Source organism: Cnephaeus nilssonii, assembly GCF_951640355.1.
Source record: "Cnephaeus nilssonii genome assembly, chromosome: 20".
Taxonomy (NCBI): Eukaryota; Metazoa; Chordata; class Mammalia; order Chiroptera; family Vespertilionidae; genus Cnephaeus; species Cnephaeus nilssonii.
The window spans coordinates 38,858,916-38,872,138 of record NC_137091.1 but is presented as its reverse complement, the minus strand read 5'-3'; positions in this window follow the sequence as shown (position 1 = coordinate 38,872,138).

The window sequence follows — 13,223 nt, the reverse complement described above, 5'->3', positions numbered from 1 at the left end:
CCTGGGGATTTTTCTATTTGTAACACTCAACCCAGCTGGGCACTGGGTCTTCCCTGTTTTCTCAAATGCTCTGGGAAGATTGGATTTCCTCCCAGCAGGAAGGCCACAGAGAGGTCTCTGGTGGTGAGAAGGGGGAAAGCTGGGTGATGACTGAAAGGGGACCTACCTTCTATCTCCAGATGCCAGCAGCCGGACATCTACTTCCTGGCCCGGGTGTCTCAAAAGGAACTGCAGTTCCCGGGTGTGAAGGGAGAGGTGTCCAGCATGTCCTGGGAACAAAGATTTGGTGGAAGGTCATGTGGCTGTGGGCTCCCTGGTCCACAGGGGACAATTCCAGGGAGACCCTCTCTCAGTGTCTGTTGGCTGAGACAGTCCATGTGCAAATGGGGCCGGTGAGGAAAGTGAGTCTTTCTGGCTAGTTTGCTCCCCAGAAGATGGCAAGAAGGAGGGGGCAGGCAGGGAGATGGAAAATATTTTGATAGGAACGACTCTCTCCAGTGTGTACAGGAGGATAGTTCATATCCAAAGGGTCCTGTCTGGCCTAGTCCTGGGTTCGCACAGAGGCCTTGGGCCTCCAGCTTCTAGACAGATGGGTGAGGAGCCCTGTGGTGAGCACTACCTCTCTGATGACCAGACAGGAACCAGGGAGTGCATGGTTCACAGACCCGGAAGAGGCTGCGGCAGCTGAGGTCTGAGCTGGGGTTGGTGTGATGGGGACACAGGCCACTGGTGGGTGTGATGCCCTTGGGGTTGGCAAAGGTGGGGGCTGAGGTGTTGAGGAGTGTGGGAAGGTAGGGCTGCGAGGTGTTGTAGCTGGGGACTGTATGGAGATGACAAGTGGCTTCCAATCTTCTTTGAGGAGCCCCAACGTGGATTCTATATGGGAGGAGCAGAGTGCCCTCAGGAAGTACAGAGCAGGATGTAGGGGACTGAGATCTCATGATTCCAAACAAACTCCTTTCCTTGGAGGGCTCCACAGGAGGTGGACAGGAGTCTGGGAGGTAGGCAGCCCTGTCAGTGGGAGCTGGTGAGGGGGCCCGTGGTGGTCAGTGGCCCCTGGTGGTGAGATGGTGAGATGCAGGCCCAGCAGGTGGAAGTGGCTGAGACAGGAGTCTCTAGAGGTGCCTGGCAGGGCTGGACCTTTGGGTGGTTGTGGGGGACCTGGCAGGTGGGTGTCCTTAGCAGAAAATGGTCCCCACTTGTGGCCACTACTGCAGACTCAGGTCAGGCCCGAGGCCCTGGAGTTGAGTCCTCAACCAGCTGAGGATTGGGCCTGGGCTGGTGTGGCCCCACAGCAGTTTGGGTCTCATCCTCCCTGACAGGGGTGAAGGCTTCTGTTCAGAGACCCCTCAGGGCACAAGGAAAGAAATGCCCCATTTCTCATCCGGGGCTTCTTCACCAATGGCCTCTGAAGAAGAGCCATTGCTGGTCAAACCTCGGGCTCCTGAGCGCTCAGCACGGTCTCCCTGGCACTGAGGTCTGGGTGCTCCTCTGATGGTGGAGGCTCTACAGATCTGGGTGCCTATTTTGAGAACAGGGAAAAGGGCCCCTCTGTGCTCAGAAGAGCGAGCTTGAGGTTCCACACTCTGCTCCTGGTGCGGAGCAGACCACACCCTCTGACTCTAGTAACCCTCCCAGCACTGGAGAATAGGGCTGGGTTGTGGGACCGGAGCTGTGCATTGGAAAGTACCTCCAAGCCTAGGTGGCCACCACATGCCTGGAATGGCAGGCACAGGACCCTCGCTTCTTCTGTTGACCTTGACCTAGAGGAGCAGGTGGTGGGGTGAGTGCCTTGGTGCAGGGATTTGGCTTCCAGAAAGTCCCAAGGGCTACGATGAGGCCTGAGTGAGGTGGGCAGGGTTCTGGTGACTGTGGGCTATAGGATGGTGCTTAGGACTGACCAGGCCGGTACCTGGCAGACACGGAGACATCAGGGCTCAGCAGTACCACAAGAACATGGTTGCAGGTAGCTGGTTCTGGGAGATGGGTCAAGAGCTGCCTCTAGTCTTGTGTTTGATATTTAAAAGGAGAAAGAGTCACTTCTATCCGGTCATAACAGTTATAGAGAGCCAGCTGCATCAGGATGGTGGGAAGACATAGTGACTGAAAGGCAATCCCTTTCTACATGGTGAACATGAAGATAATGCACTGGAATGCTCTTTTAAGGACAAAGAAACAAGGTTGTTTTACCAGTAACTGTGGTGCATAGACGTCTAATTCATCATTAATGTCCTTTGACAGTTGTGCTCTTAAGGAAATGGTGAAAGCCAATTCATGTTTTATCTGAAAATGTTGATTTTATAGACACTACTAGGATTTTAAGCTTTCAAAGGTTCAACTAGATCATCTTCTGTGAACAGTAAAGCAAGTTCTCTGCCCATTTCTTTTCTTTTTTTTTAATATATTTTTATTGATTTTTTACAGAGAGGAAGGGAGAGGGATAGAGAGCTAGAAACATCGATGAGAGAGAAACATCGACCAGCTGCTTCCTGCACACCCCCTACCGGGGATGTGCCCGCAACCAATGTACATGCCCTTGACTGGAATCAAACCTGGGACCTTTCAGTCCGCAGGCTGACGCTCTATCCACTGAGCCAAACCGGTTTCGGCCTCTGCCCATTTCTGTTACTCATCCCTGTACACAGAGAGTCACACGTTCCCTAAGGGCCAGAAAGCAGCTGACCCCAAAGAAAGGAGAAAGTGTCCAGATGATGGCACTCAAGGGGAGGCCTGCTCAGGGTGGGTGAGGGAGGTTCTCTCAGGACCTGAGGGAGCAGGTGGTATTGGGCTTTGCCATCAACTTCAGATCAGGACCCAGGAGGTGGGAGGGTGAGGACCTCCTTGAACCCCTACCCTCCTCAGGACACCACTGCAGGGCTGACTGTGGGGAACTCAGACTCCTCTTCTCTTCCTTGCACTGCAGGACACGGACCCAGAGCCCCTTCATGTAGAGTGGACCATGAAGGAGCACAGGTGAGGGAGGGCAGGTGGACGTGAGGAGAGAGCCTTATTCCTGGAGGTGGGAGCTGTGAGATGAGGGCCAGCAGGAGGCACACAGCCTGCTCAGCACCTGTACCTGAGTCAGTGCACCAGAGCGTTTCCTCTGCAGAATCCAGCCCTTTCCCTTTGAACATTCCATTACCTCCCCTTCAGTGCTCCCAGCTGAGGCCTCAGTCCATCCCCACTCAGTCCTACATCAACTCTGTCCCCTTCACACTCGGGCAGCCCTGTCTGCCCAACTGCCCAGTCCCCCCAGGGCTGCAGAATGGTCATTGCTGCCCCTGACCTCACCAGTGTGGAGGCCCAGTCCTGCCTTCCTGGTCAGCCATGGGACCAGGCTCTCAGGCTCCATGTCCTGATTACCATCACCTGCCAGGAGGTGGCAGCAGCTGAACAAAGGAGAGATGCAGGGACAATTGTTATCACCCTGTGTGTCTGCAAGTGGACCTGTGGGGCAGGAACCCAGGGAACAATGGAACTTCCTGGTAATTTTGATGTCAGGAGTTTCATGTCTTAGGAATTTAACAGAGAATGGATGGAGATTTTCTTATTTTTTGAGGTCAAGCTTTTGAGTTTGGGATTACAGATTCCCCTTGTTTGTCACGATCACCTTCAATCTCACCCACTTGGGAGGCAGACTGCAAATTCAGCATCCTGGCTCAGGGCTGGTGTTGGGATGAGGCAGGGACAGCCAGGCCCAGGCCCCTCTGTATTCACTGGGCTGCAGAGAGCTGTGTGCTGTGTTGGGAATAGTGCTCCTTCCTGGTCAGCAGTACCCAGTCCCCTGGAACCCTCCCCACTCCCTGCCTGCACTGCCCCTTCCCAGCCCCATCTCAGCCCTCAGAGCAGATTCTGAGCTGACTGCCCAGGGACATCTTGGGTGCCATTCACTCTCTTTGCTCTGCTCCTGTTGGCTGCCTGGTGCTGTCCATGACCATGAAGGTTCCCTGAGTGTTGAGTGTGTGTGTGTGTGTGTGTGTGTGTGTGTGCGCGTGCGCGCGCGCGCATATGTGTTTGTGTGATGTACCTCCGCACACCTGTGAATATCAAGGTAAAGGAATTTGAGAGTCATTTAATAAATATTTATTTTAAATGCAAGGATTCATGGTGAGGTCTTCTACATCTAACAAAGGTTCATGTTGCAGATGGAATAACTCTTCTCCACCTTCCTTCCTTCCCAAAGTTAAAATGACACCTACCCCTTTGCCTAGGCAAGTGATGGGCAACCTTTTGAGCTTGGTGTGTCAAACTTCGCCAAAAAACTGAGCATAACTCGGGTAGTGTGTCACTTTGAGGAAAAAACTAACTCCAAGACTCTAGTCGCAGATGTTTCATCCTCAGGAGCAGCAAATATTTCATCCTCATGTCATCAGAAATGGCTACACGTGTCAGTGCTGACACACGTGTCATAAGTTCGCCATCACTGGTAGGCCTTGCAGCTTTCACCACCAGAGGGCAGCACATCTCCACCGCCGCCCCATTGATCTCAGGCTTGGCCATGAGAACATGGAGTCCAGGAATCTCCATATCAAAAAGCACCTCATGAATTCTCAAAAGCACTGAGACTTTGAGAAACATTTCCCTAAGTAGTGTGATTTCATAGAAAGCCCGAAAATAAACCCATGACTTTATAGTCAATTAATATTCTACAAAGAAAACAAGAACATACAATGTTGTAAACATGTATAAACAATAAATGGTGCTTGAAAAATTGGATAGGTACATGCAAAAAAATGAAACTAGACCACCTTCTTACACCATACACCAGGTTAAACTCGAAATGGATTAAATATTTAAATGTTAGACTCAAAAACATAAAAATCATAGAAGGAAACAAAGGTATTAACATTTCAGGCATATTTTTTTCTGATATACTAGACACCTGGTGCACAAATTCATGCATGGGTGGTGTCCCTCGGCGTGGCCTGCAGGGATCAGCTCAAAACCAGCAGTCCAACGGTGCCTGCCGCTCCTGCTCATCCTGGCCCCGCTGTGCCTACTGTGGGCTCACACCAGTCAGTCCCAATTGGGAGAGGCTTGTGCCACCACAGCAGTGTTCACCAGCTGGGAGCCCTGCCTCTGGCACCCATCAGTCAGCTGAGCGGCGCTCCCACTGTGGGAGTGCACTGACCACCAGGGAGCAGCTCCTGTGGTGAGCACTGTGTTGGTCAGTGCGTGTCATAGCGACTGGTTGACCAGTCATTTGGTCGTTCAGCTGCTTAGGCTTTTATATATATAGATGAGAGGCCCAGTGCACAAAAATTTGTGCACTCGGGTGGGGGGGGGGGGGTCCCTCAGCCCGGCCTGCACCTTCTCACATTAGGAGGGAAACAATAGATGTTTCTCTCTCACACTGATGTTTCCCTCTTCCTCTCTCTCTAAAAAGCAATAAAATTTTTAAAAGTATTCACACAAAAATTAAAAGTGAAACTGCTTATGACCCAGCTATTCCAATTCTGAGTATATATTTGCAGAAATCCAAAACACTAATTAGAAAGAATACATGCACCCCTATTTTCACTGCAGGATTATTTTCAATAGCCCAGATATGGAAGCAACCCAAGTGCCCATCAGTAGATGAGTGATAAAAAGCAGTGGTATATTTACCACTCATGGGGAGAGGACACCAGGGTCCTCAGTGCTCAGCTTACACTGTTCACCCCCTCTCTCTAATGACTTGAGTCCCGGGTTTGGTTCCTGTGTCAGGTTCTCCCCTGTGGAACCTGATGTCTGATGCAGGAGCTTCACCCTGAGCAAATCTACGGAGTAGTTGAGGGCTGGATTTGTGGCCATAAAACACTTGCATTTACTGGTCTCAGGTGATGGAAAGATCCACAGAAGCTGAAGCAGGAGCGCGAGCGCCCTCTAGTGGAGTGTCCCTGCTAAAGGAGGAGAGAAAGGGGCGGGATTGTTGAGAGGTTAGGGCTGGCCTTGGAGAAAAAGCACAAGCAGGTTCAGAAGCACTGGAACTGAAGATGCAAGAGGAGGGGACTGGGGGTGGACAGGGTCAGGAGAGGTGAGAACAGCAGGGAGAGGGGACGCCTGCTCGGCAGGGCAGGAGCTAAGTGCTCCATGTACTCAACAGTGATATTTGGGGCCAATAGTTCTTGTTGGGGCTGTCCTGTGAACTGTAGGATGATTAGCACCACCCCAAGACCTCTACCCACTAGAGTCCAGTAGAACTCTCCACGCCCCAGTGTGAAGAACATTTCCTCTGACATCACCCTATGTCCTGGGGAGACGGGAGAGGAGGTGGTACAGTCTCCCCTGGTTGAGAACCCCTGACCTACACTGATCTCTAATATCAAGTAACCAAATGATGCCTGTAGCTCTCAGGGTGTGAAGAAGAGAAGAAATAGACATCTTCACTAAGAAACATTAACTTTAATCAACTGAAAGTTGATTTATCGGTTGGAGGCATATGTAGAGGTGATTACAGCTCACCAGTTGGAAGACTGGGGGTATTCAAATCAGAATGACAACACTGGGTTGTACTTGAAAAGTCAGGAAGGGAAATTCTGCAGTCACAGGGTAGGAAAAAATACATGATAAATTTACATGCAATGTCATTACACCATCTACTCTGATATTCTTACCATCTTAACAAGAACCTTAGCAAGGAATATAAAATCCCTACTATCTTTTCAAAGAAAGGCCTTACTAAAAGGAATATTATATCATAGGAGTATCTCTATATTTTCAGAATCATATACGGTGGCATCATTCCTTATGTATGAACACCCAAAAAAATGGAATAGCTGGTGACTAGACAGTGTCAGGTCTCCTTCCCAGCACCTGTGGGCTGACAACCCCTGTCCCCATCCCTGGGCCCCTCTCTGAACTATAGGACCTTTCATGTTCCCTCATTAAGGGGTTGGGTGGGGGTCTTTGTAGTGTCCTCACCATTGGTCCCTCCACCTCTCAGACTGTAGGCAGAATCTGTTGTCCACTTTTGGGTGTGATACTTAAATTACCGACCTCTCTTTCTGTCCTCCATTCACCCCAACATGTGACAGGCCCAGGAGGTGCCTTCCGTGCATGATTTTGAGGGGAAAGTTCTCAAAAACTGTTGCCTTGGCCCATCCTGAGCAGACCTCCACCTTGAGTGCCATCATCATCAACCAACAGCACTTGGACCTTCCTTTTTTATGGCAGTCAGATGCTTTCCAGCTCTAGGGAACACGTGTCCCTGTGTACGGGGATGAGTAACCGGAATGCACAGAGAAATCGTGTTAGTGTTCACAGAAGATGATCCTTATGAGCCCTTGAGATCTTAAAACCATAGGAAAGTCCCCATAAAATCGACATTCATGAGCAAAAACATGGAGCATGGGTGGCTTTCTTCATTTTCTAAGAGCTAAACTACAAAAAGTGATATAAACGATGAACTAGAAAAACAAAACATGCGACACAGTTACTGATAAATTGAAAATGGTTGTTTATTTTCCTCAAAAGAACATTCCAGTACATTATATTCATTCTGCAATGATGTAAGAGTGCCCTTCTGGCAATAGGCTACCTGCAATTTTGAGACCTGTTAGGAATTATTCCCCTCCCCAACCCCCCCCCCCTCGCCCCACTTAAATCTCAAATACAAAACTAGAGGTGGCTCCTGGGCCCTCACCCAGATCCCACCACCAGTCATCACTCATTTGACCCCTTCTCACCCTCCAAGTCACCTCTGTGGCCTTCCTGCTGGGAGGAAATCCAACCTTCCCAGCACATTTGAGAACACGGGGAAGACCCGGTGCCCAGCTGGGTTTCTGTGTCACAACCAGAAACAATCCCCAGGTTTGGGGCCTGAGGGGCTCTCAGTGCGGTGTGGACAGACCCAAGGCCAGGACACAGAGACCAATGCTGAGGTGAGTGGGTGTCATCCTCTCAGGTGAAGGGGTCCCCATCAGCCTTGCCAATGAAAGTGCACCACGGGACAGTAAGACCCACCTCCCCTGAGAGTCCGGCCGATGCAGTCCCTGGCCCACTGCACACCTGCTGAGTCAGAATCTGCCGTTTCACTGGATCTGGAGACCCTCCCTGTGCACAGGAGAGGGGAGGTGGTGCCCCTCCCCCACTTCATGGGGTCTCTTCCTGGCCAGGCATCAACATTAGCTGGGCAGCTGCTGAAGCAGCACTTCCAAAATGTCACCTGGGCATCCCAATCCTTACAAAGTCTCACGGGTGATTCCAGTGCAGAGTGGATGTGACATCCCTGTGACAGGTTTTCCTGAGGTAGGCCCAAGACTCCAGCTCTGAAGGGAAAAGCCAGATTGGAGATGGGAGGGAGCTGTGGGGAACGCCCTGGATCTGAACACCCCGGGCTTGTGCTTGTCCAAACAGGGCCTTGTGTGTGTGTGTGTGTGTGTGTGTGTGTGTGTGTGTGTGTGTGTGTGTCTGTCTGTGTGTGTGTGTTACAGAGGCCCCAGTAGTTCCCAGGGGACAGAAATATAACTGAAGGTAAACACAAGGGGAAGGGAAGGAGAAGGAGGGTCCTCGGCACAGGCCCTGCTTCCCGTCTACATGGCCAGCCAGGTGCTCCTGCCCCAGGTGGAAGCTCAACACACAGGGCATAAGGACATCAGATTCCACACGACCAGGACAGAGGTGCCTGCGAGCTTTCCTGGGGTCCAAGCTCTTCTCGCGGAGCAAGGGACAGAACAGAGAGCAGACACCATGAAGTCCCCCTGAGCCCCAAGTGGTAGCCGGTAAGGAGGGGACAATCCCTGGGGGTGGACAGGAAAAGAGGAGACAGAGACTGGCTGGGGCCTCCTGGGGAGCACAGCGCTCTGAGAGGGGTCAGAGGGCTTCTGTTTGGACCTGAGGGGAGAGGACAGGGGAGCAGAGTAGGATGGGGGAGGGGGCTCAGCAACAGGACAATCCCATGATCTGGAGGTGGTGAGGGGCAGGAACACCTCATTTACCATAAAAGTTATTCATCACTGAAACAATTTCTGAAAACTGATGATGATAATGGCAATTTTCATCATTGGGACACCAGAAACACCTAACCAGGAACACTAAACATTGCCCTTACCACCAACCTCGGAAATGGCCAAATACTCCATAGGAGGTACAGGACCCTGTGAACATTCATTCGCCCACAGGTTTTTGCAGCCTGTTGTAGGCATTGGGGGTACAAGATGAGACAAGCCCCTGCCCCCATGCAGCTCACCTTCTTTGGGGAGAAGACAGACAAGTGTCATGAAGGGAACAGAGCAGCGACAGGTCACAAAGGAATAACAGAGGGTCTTTAGAGGAGATGGTGAGTGACAGTGTCTCCCAAGGACTCCCTGAGTGGCAGTAGGAGTCTGGGGGCATGAGAGGGTGACCCGCGCAGATACCTGGAAAGAGTATTTGAAATGGAAAAAATAACAAGTTCAGAGCTGCTGAAACCATGGTGGCCATGCTGCTGACCTTGACCATGGGTCACACACACACACACACACACACACACACACACACACACACACACGAAGACCAGGGACTAAGAGAAAACAGGCGTTATGTGCCATACCAGTCCCCAGCAGCCGGGACAGATTCGGGAATTCCTAGGGAGAGCAGGGTTCTGTCGAATTTGGATCCCAGGATTCTCGGATCTAGCTAAGCCCCTCTAGGAAGCCTTCGAAGGAGAGAAAAAGGCACCCATTAACTGGGGTCCTGAACAGGAAAAAGCCTTTGCGACCATAAAGACAAAGTTCACCGAGGCACCAGCCCTAGGGCTCCCAGATATGACACGGGACTTTAACCTTTTCGTTCACGAGAACAACGGGGGAGCCCTAGGAGTTCTGACTCGGGAGTTGGGACCCTGAAGAGCAGTAGCCTACCTTTCCAAACAGATTGACCCAGGTGCCTCCGGGTGGCCCCCCTGCCTCAGGGCCCTTGCAGCCACGGCCCTATTAGTCAAAGAAGCAGACAAACTCACTCTGGGACAGAACTTGAATGTTAAAGTGTCGCATGCTGTTGTCACCCATTCGGAAGCTAAGGGGCAACATTGGCTGACTCATGCTCAGATGATTCAATAGCAAGAGCTCCTACATGAAAATCCACGAATAAGATTAGAGGCAGTAAAAACTCTTAATCCTGCCACTTTCCTACCCCTCACAGAGGGAACCCCTGAGCCTGATTGTCTAGAAGTCCTAGAGGGGGTTTACTCCAGCTGGCCAGATCTAACAGATAGGCCTCTACAGAATCCAGACTTAGTATTGTTCACGGATGGCAGTAGCTTCCTAGATGAAGGAAAAAGATGAGCTGGGTATGCAGTGGTATCAAACTTTGAGATAACAGAGGCACAGGCCCTGCCTGAAGGATGGTCAGCGCAGAGGGCAGAACTTTGGGACTTGTCAGAGCCTTAAATCTCAGTAAGGATAAGTGTGCCAACATCTACACTGACTCGCGCTATGCCTTCACTAGCCTGCATATCCATGGGGCCATATACAAGGAAAGGGGGCTTCCGATGGCCGGAGGAAAAGGAATAAAAAAATCAGAATGGGATCTTGAAGTTACTAGAGGCAGTCTGGGGGCCCAAGGAAGGAGCAGTCATTCATTGTAGAGGACACCAAAAAGGAAAAGACTCAGTGTCAGAAGGGAACCGTCGCGCAGACACAGAGGCAAAGGCTAGCTGCTAAGGAGCAGGCGGCACCATCGTACTTCATGCCGGTTCCTGAATTATCTGAACCTCCAAAATACACCCCTCATGAAGAAGAATGGGCCCAATAAGAAGTGGGTAAAAGGGCAAAGGAAGGTTGGTGGATATTCCCAGATCATAGGGTCTACTTTCCAGGACAGTTAGCTCAAAGAGTAATACCCATTTAGGGAAGACGGCTCTAGAAGCCTTGTTAAGCAGATACTATCTAATTGCCCATCTCCCCTCCTTATGTGCCTCAGCCTCTCAGCACTGCCTCCTCTGTGCACAGAACAATGCAAGACAGGGTCCTGTAGGGCTGATAGGAATTCAACACTGTGGGAAGGCTCCCTTTGAAGATCTAGAGGCAGACTTCACAGGTCTGAGCCCCGGATGGAGTCCTGGGTCCTGGAAGAGCAGCTCGGGCCAGGAAAGGAGGTCTGGGCCCCAGAGGCGGTCTGGTACCTCACCTGGACATCTGGGTTATGGAATGGTGGTCTGGGTTACAGATGGAGAACTACATCCCTGATATAAGCCTGGATTTTGTGTTTGAGGCCTGGGCCCAGGGATAATCTTCTCAGCCCGCCATAATGGTTTGGGAACTGGATGTAGGTCTGAGCCCCAGATGGAGGTCTGGGTCCTGTGAGGGCAGTTCTGGCCAGTGAGGGAGATCTGAGCCTCTGGGGGCGGTCTTGTACCTCACCTGGACATCTGGGTTATGGAATGGTGGTCTGAGTTCTGCATGGAGATCTAGTCCCTGATACAACACTGTGTTTGGTGTTTGTGGCCTAGGCCCTGGTTGGAAGTTTCAGCCCTGCAAGAAGGTCTGGGACCCAGATTTAGGTCTGAGCCCTGGATGTAGGTCTGGGTGCTGGGAGAGAGGTGTGGTCAGTAGGGGGCACATGGGCCCTGGTGGGAGGTTTGGGTCAAGGGGAGAACCTCGGGATGATGAAATGGTGGTCAGTACTAGCCTGGATATTTAGACTCCAATAAATGAACATGCACTGGGTTCTAGACTGGGTCCCCGAAATGGCATCTGGTCTTCGCCATAAAGGTCTTAGACCCGGATGTAGGTCTGAGCCCCAGATGGAGGTCTGGGTCCTATGAGGGCAGATCTGGCCCGGGAGGGAGGTCTGAGCCGCTGGGGGCGGTCTGGAACCTCACCTGGACATCTGGGTTCGGAATATTGGTCTGGGTTACGCATGGAGATCAAGTCCCCTGATACAACACTGTGTTCGGAGTTTGTGGTCTGGGCCCCGGGTTGGCCTTCTAGGCCCCGACATGAAGGTCCGGGACACATATGTTGGTCTGAGCCCAGGATGTAGGTCTGGGTGCTGGGAGAGAGGCGTGGTCAGTAGGGGGCGCTATGGGCCCAGGTGGGAGGTTTGGGTCAAGGGCATGACTTTGGGATGATGAAATGGTGGTCAGGACTAGCCTGGATATTTAGACTTAAATAAGGCAATAGGCACTGGGTTCTAGTCTGGGTCCCCGGAATAGGTTCTGGTCCTCGCCATAAAGGTCTGGGACCCGGTTGGAGGTCTGAGCCCTAGATGGAGGTCTGGGTGCTTGGAGCGCAGTTCCAGCCAGGGAGGGAGGTCTGGTCCCTGGGGGTGGTCTGGTACCTCACCTGGACATCTGGGTTATGGAATCGTGGTCCTGGTTACAGATGGAGAACTATACCCGTGATACAAGCCTGGATTCTGTGTTTGAGGCCTGGGCCTTGGGAAAATCTTGTCGGCCCCGCCATGATGGTCTGGGACCCGGATGGAGGTCTGGGTCCTGTGAGGGCAGTTCAGGCTGCAGAGGGAGGTCTGAGCCCCTGGGGGCGGTCTGGTACCTCACCTGGAAATCTGGTTTCTGGAATGGTGATCTAGGTTACGCATGGAGATCTACTTCCCTGATAAAACACTGTGTTTCGAGTTTGTGCCCTGGGCCCCGGTTTGGCCTTCTCGGCCCCGACATGAAGGTCTGGGACCCGGATGTAAGTCTGAACCCCAGATGTAGGTCTGGGTGCTAGGTGAGAGGTGTGGTCACTAGGGGGCGCTATGGGACCAGGTGGAAGGTTTGGGTCAAGGGCAGGACCTCAGCATGATGAAATGGTGGTCAGGACTAGACTGGATATTTAGACTCCAATAAGGGAATAGGCACTGGGTTCTAGTCCGGGTCCATTGAAGGGCCTTCTGGTCCTCGCCATATAGGTCTGGGACCCGGATGGATTTCTGAGCCCCTGATAGAGGTCTGAGTGCTGGGAGGGCAGTTCTAGCCAGGGATGGATGTCTGGGTCACAGGGGCGGTCTGGTACCTCAACTGGACATCTGGGTTATGGAATGGTGGTCTGGGTTACAGATGGAGAACTACACACCTGATAAAAGACTGGAATCTGTGTTTGAGGCCTGGGCCCCGGGATAATGTTCTCGGCCCCGCCATGATGGTCTGGGACTCGGATGAAGGTCTGGGTCCTGTGAGGGCACTTCGGACCCAGAGGGAGGTCTGAGGCCCTGGGGGCGGTCAGCTAACTCACCTGGACATCTGGGTTATGGAATGGTGGTCTGGGTTACACAAAAAGAACTACACGCCTGATACAAGCCTAGATTCTCTGTTTAAG